The sequence below is a fragment of the Musa acuminata genome, chromosome BXJ3-5 (genome assembly GCF_036884655.1).
Source record: "Musa acuminata AAA Group cultivar baxijiao chromosome BXJ3-5, Cavendish_Baxijiao_AAA, whole genome shotgun sequence".
NCBI lineage: Eukaryota > Viridiplantae > Streptophyta > Magnoliopsida > Zingiberales > Musaceae > Musa > Musa acuminata.
In genome coordinates, this window is record NC_088353.1 from 42,315,839 (window position 1) to 42,321,838 (window position 6,000).

Genomic DNA, 6,000 nt, shown 5'->3' on the forward strand with positions numbered 1-6,000 from the left:
GCGACCAAGCAATTGCGTCGACGTCAACATAAATGCAAAGCGACACGGGAGACGATGAGGTTAGCAACGCACTCCTCGTGGAGGCAAGTAACATCGTGATGAGATCTTATCATCGACGAAGGTGGCCAAGCAACTATGTCGACATCGACGCTAGTGACGTCATTGTCTGCCACCACAAACGTTGTTCGTCACCAAACGTTAAAATTATCTTTTTGCTTTTTATTTTCATGTTCTCGTCGATAAATTAATGTCGTTAGGATAAATGAATCTAAATGTTTCACTTTCGTAACTATAGGGATGCCAATATAACTTTTTAAAGTATAAGGATCAAAACGTTAAAGATAATTAACTACAAAGGGTAATATATAATTAGAGTCTTTTAGACTACCCAACACTTTCGAATATGTATTTATCTCCAACTTCTTTGAATTAGCTTCATTCATTTGAGATATTTGCTATCTCAATTGTTAATTTAAGCATTTGAAAGAATTTTACCAAACATCATATCTCGATGCAATATCCCTGAACTCGAGAGGGACTTGTCAAGCGAGCCAAACATGGAAGAGTAGTGAAGCATTTTGAAGGGGCATTTGGTTTTCAAATAGAGTATTATTATTCATTCGAGAAACAGGTGAAGACAGATCAACTTCCCCTGGAATTGATGATCGTTAGTGACATTATTATCACCTAGTAAAAAGCTTGTGATAGATATTATGTAATGTCGATTGCTTGGATTTAAAATAGTTGATTTTTTTTGCATGTTAGGGTGAATTGAATATTCGATGCATGTACATACATACCATGAAAGTTAACAAAAGGGGGGCAAGCCCGGACCTGAGCTTCTATAAAATGTCCTGTCCCAACCATAGGACTCTTGAGAGGCGGATGTGATGACTTGGAGGTCTTTAGGGCAGATGCAGGCGTCGTAGGTGCTGTTGATGAAGCAGCAGCAGGTGATGCAAAGACACGTGCAGCTCGTGGAGACATGCATCATAACAACTGTATTCGATGCCGGAGGCCGAGGCAAAGCCTCCAGCAATGTCTTTGGAATCAACAAGCCTGGACCATCAAAGATGTGGAAAATATTCAACATTTGTTGATGCAACACCAATTAGATGAGGGAAGAGATGAAACAAACAAAGAATTTTAGGGCTTTCTCACTTTACGAGGCTTGCAACTCGAGTCATGGCGGCGACATCTTTACTGCCTCCGTATCCCTCTCTTGGGATGCTAGTTGTTTCGCCTTGGCCTCAAAAGATGCAGCGTCATTGGCGGATCCTCCAACAACCTTTGGCATGAGGGAAAGGATTAGTCCGAGACTGTGCGTGCCTCCTTCGATTGGGCCTTTGGTAATAACACGACGATCTCTGCAAAAACCTAATCTCTCCTCCATGAGACGGAGAAGAGAGAAAACCTAATCTCTTCTCCGCCTCCATGAGACGGAGAAGAGAGAAAACACTTCTCCACCGCCAAGAAAAGAACGATTCCCAGCATAGGCTCCAAAATTAGGAAAAGAATATCCAATCGAATCCAAAATCGCTCGGCTCCATAGATTTGACGAAATAAGCCGATGCATCGACTAGTAAACAATAATTCCGATCATTCACCAAAAACTAAAAGATGAAGCAACCGGTCAAAAAAAAAAAAACCCTCGTCGTTGGAAGAGTAAATCGAAGGATAGTTATACGAGGACGCGTGAGCAAGAAAGTAAAAAGAGGATAAATCTAGAAGAAAAAGGAATAAATAATGAGAGTACGCGAACCTTGGCAGAGATTAGACTGGACTTCGGAGGGAGAGGGAAGGAAACTGTGGCGGCAGCGGGGACCTGTCGGGCAGCCGTCGGTGAAGCGAGAAGGGAGGACGACGAAGCCATCGCTGAGATGCGGGGCTGGGTGGCAACCGGAGACGAGCTTGGGGATATGTAAGAGGGAGTTGATTGATGCAGATAAAAGCCGTTGGAACTGACTTGAGGCACGATCTGAGTTGGCACAAAGGGAGGGCTGAGGAGGTGGGCGACACGAACACCTCCTATTGGAGCACCGAAGGGGTGACTTGAGACAGCAGAGAGTCGAGACTGAGCCTGACAAATCCCCATATAACACAACTAAGATTTCTCACCTGCAACCATACCTTTTTTTTTTTTGGTAGCAACAACTAAAGATGGACACTTGCCATGGGACTTCTGCTGAGGTATTGTGCTCTTAGAGAGAGACTGAAGTAGGTACAACTGGGACACTATCTATTGATAACATTACTTTAGATAGCATCCAACTCTAAAAACGAAAGAGCTTTGTGTTTTGGAAATGTTTTAGTTTAATTATTTCCAACACATAAAATACTTTAAAATCAATCAATCCCTAACACGAACTACCAGAGTTGGAGAATAGATTCCGAGATCAACTATGGAGTCTCCAAACCAACCAGCTTTATTTTACTTCTTGAGAACAAGCAAGAATTTACCTTTAAGAAAACTTTTCAGAACAATCCTGCGCAACTATTTATTTAGAACAAACCCAAGCCGCCTCTTTTTTCTTGTATGATCATTTGACAATAGATGCTCATATCACATCAAATATTAACTCTATAATGCATGGATTTTGTAATGACATTCATATATATAAGGAGAGCAGTTAATGGTGGTGACAAACAGGGCAAGCTGCTACCTTCTCTTTTGCATATAGACAGGGGGGGGGGCAAACAAGCAACTGCATGGAACTAGTCAGCAGTAATGAATGGAAATAGAGCATGAAGCTAGAGGATTAAGTTAGGATCAGATACATTAAGCTAGAGAATTAAGTATAACCAGAAATAAAAATTGGTCAATATCAGATCCTAGAAGTATGTATATATAACATGGACAGAAACATTCATGGACATCAAAATACTAACAAACCTAAATGAGGAACTGAGTTCTCGGCAGAGAAACCATAAAGCTGGCTACACTTTTAAGTGCCATTGACTGACCAAGTCTTGGGTATATATTTGTTAGAACATTCAATGAGAAAGAGACCTCTAGAGATCCTTAATACGCATATGTATAAAACATACACATCAAACTCATCAAGGCACACGCCAGCAAAATACTAAATGACCTCTTAACAAACAGTCTTCAGTATCTCTAAACTTCTTGCCCCATTTATGCAAAGCCTAAGATGCTAAGGTATCCCAAGCCCTCACAGATACTAACTGGCTTGGCATTACCTATCTTTTCAAGGGAAACAATTGATTGGAAATAAAAGAAACTGTAACTAACCCAAGACTAGCAGAGAATGGCATTTCAATGCATAAAAAGGAAAAGAAACAAGTACCTGATCAAGGGTGAGTCTTGCCTCAGGCAAGACACTGCTTAGACAAATGACTCAGGTTCAATTGCCAAAGTTAAAATTGGAGTCAAAATGAGAGGCCATGCTTCGATTATAAAAATGAGTTGACCGTCCATCACCCTCGATCCACTCTGAAGGCAACCAATGAACTGCCCTAACTAATAAATCATGCATAAAAAAGCAGCTTCATATCCGCAGGAAAGCACGACTTGAATAAAGGAGAGGCACTAAACAAGATAATAATGTCAAATACTGAGTAAAATTACTTATTGCATCTAATTTATATATGAGATGGATGATAGACAAGTTGGTTTAAGAATGAAGAGGGTAATTCGTTGTGCAATATGTTATTGATGAGATAAATGGCAAAATTCAAGCAAAGCAAGACTCAAGGCCAAAGGTATTTAATATAGTTGCTGATATAACAGGCACATAACTCTATAGATGGTTAAGTCTCAGCATTTAGAAAGAACAGGTGCATATTAATAATGTTTGCATCAATTACAATTCCAATCAAGAGTCGGATTGTATAAAGATATTGACTGTCCTACTGCAACAGACTTGTAATTGTATAAAGTTTGGTGAAAATGTAACATGTTACACGACTTCTTTAAACGATAAGAACATAGAGGTTACATCACAAAGCAAACTCAGTGAGACTTCACAAAGGACCATGGCCTCCATTAGGCTTTCATCTAGCTATTGTGATAGATATCCTAATTGATTCACCTAGTCAAGACAATGTGTCCATGAGTCTCATTCGGACATTGTCCAATCCAAACAGTCTCCCCCTTGTGTTATCCTCGCATAAGGGTCAATAAAAATTTATCCCTCTAATTTTTTTTGCACAAGAGTATGATGAAGTCTCTTTCCAAATGATTGAAGCCTACCTTTACTCGAAAGCCTAAAAATGAAACTACAGATTACCCTCAAGACCCAGTTTCTATCTTTTTCATGATCCTACCACTAAGTTCTATTAAAAATAATTGGAACTACATTAAAAGATATGTTATTATTAGTTACTAATGGTTTATAGGTCAGTAACCAACAGGAGCAGCTTACAGATGGAAACAAGAAAAAGCTTCCAGCACAGATGTATTCAAACCATATTACAAATATTAAGCAAAGGCCAAAAATTTGAGTTCATACCAAGACCTGTCCTCAAGTCGATTTCATGATGTCCTATGCTTAAAAATTATATTACATCATAAAGTATTTAGAATGTCCTATTACCAGACCAAAAATAGGTAAATGGATTGACTGCTGAGATTTCTCCCGATATATCCAATTGAATGATGATTTACTTAGGTAGTAGACTTCATGATTTAAAAGCTACACCGTGTGTAAGAATTAAGGGCTTCATAAAATGTCTGCAAGACAGAATCTAATAAAGAATCTCCCAAATTGTTTCGGCCCAAAATGCACCTTCTAACTCACAATGTAACACTTTATACAGTCTTGAGTTTAGTTTAGGATCAGGCATGTTTTTTTATTGTGTCCAATAAAGGTATAAGTTGTACATGTCTAGTTTTTCTATTTTATTTGAAATTTTAGTTGAGTTCCAGAGATTAATCTTACAGATTGAGAGTTAGTTTAGGAGACCTAAACAACTAATAAAAGTTAGTCATTTATCTGAATCCATTCAAACAGCTCAGATTGAATATCAAATCCATCAGAAGAATAGGGGTCACTTAAATTTTCTATTTTCATAAACAACTTATATTTATACTTATTACCAGGGTTTTCAATTTCAATATGTACCACTTGGTAGGGGCGGTACGTACCGATCCGAACTTGTACATATAACATTCTAATATGAACTGAATTATTTTGTATGCATGCTAATTTCAACTTATTTTTCATAAATCTGTTTTTAAAATGATATGATTAATAATTTAATCCAACTCATAGTGGATTTATACGAATCCAAAGATAACCTTTGTACAACAAAATTTCATCAGTAAATAGTCAATTTGCTATAGAATAGATAAATACAAGATAAAATAATAAATGGAAACTACTTGAAACACAAGAGCTTCAAGTTAAATTGAATGTGGACCATCATGTTCTGAAACAAGAATGATTGTGTGGCACTGATAGCAGCCTGAGCTAATTCAGAAGAGAAATATCAGTCTTCAAAAATTGTAAGGCTGAGGTTGCGGCTACCCGGCTTACTCATCACTATTTTACGTCCATCCAAATTTTCTTTATATCAAAGTCCTCAGCATGATTTATATATTTTTCAGTATAGCATAATATTCAAGAAAAGTATAGCAGAGTATCTTTTCCAACCTAACAAGGTTAAATCATTTGTCTATAAAACATAGACCTTATATTTGGGAAAAATGTGCTGTCTTAAAACTCTGACCACAAAGCTTTAGAACTCACAATGCATTACTATCAAAAGCTTATGTTAACATCATCTAATAATTTTCCCAAAGCTTGAGATTGTTAGACCATCTCAGATGTAAAAAACAATGTTTTAAGCAAGAACCACCACATTCCAAACAAGAAATAATCTGCTGAGATAGTACAAATCATCTAGTATAGAAACACAATAAAGAATATTATCAGTAAGAAAAAAGAACTCAGATCATAGAAGAATAAAAATTAATTAACAAATCTAGTAAAAACAATTTCTCACAGAATGAAACAAAGCACAATTTAGATATGCATG

The 6,000-nt window shown here is 37.3% G+C and overlaps 1 long non-coding RNA gene across 1 annotated transcript; it reads right to left on the minus strand.

Annotated features, from left to right (window-relative positions):
- Positions 1–589: 589 nt before the first annotated feature.
- LOC103986431 (uncharacterized) lies at positions 590–6,000 on the minus strand. Its single transcript, XR_010496644.1, has 4 exons — positions 3,309–6,000; positions 1,763–2,080; positions 1,162–1,288; positions 590–1,059 (listed from the first exon to the last, which is right to left on the minus strand). It is a non-coding gene; the product is annotated as an uncharacterized LOC103986431 (long non-coding RNA).